Here is a 325-nt window from a genome sequence, read left to right on the forward strand (position 1 = left end):
CACAATGCAATTGCTCACCACTCGCTGACCGATGCCCAGTTAGTCCCTGAGCAGCGCTCCCTCCCTGCCCAACTCTGCCCAGTTTATATATTGGGCATGATGTCACATGGTATGGAATACCCCTTTGGCCAGTTTGGGTCAGCTGTCCCAGCTGTGTCCCCTCGCAACTTCTTGTGCCCCTCCTGCCTTCTTGCTGGCTGGGCATGAGAAGCTGAAAAATCCTTGACTTAGTCTAAACTTAGTATAAATTGACTTAGTATAAATACTTGGCAACAACTGAAAACATCAGTGTGTTACCAACATTCTTCTCTTACTAAATCCAAAA

Source organism: Haliaeetus leucocephalus, unplaced genomic scaffold, assembly GCF_000737465.1.
Source record: "Haliaeetus leucocephalus isolate CR32 unplaced genomic scaffold, Haliaeetus_leucocephalus-4.0 Scaffold68, whole genome shotgun sequence".
Taxonomy (NCBI): Eukaryota; Metazoa; Chordata; class Aves; order Accipitriformes; family Accipitridae; genus Haliaeetus; species Haliaeetus leucocephalus.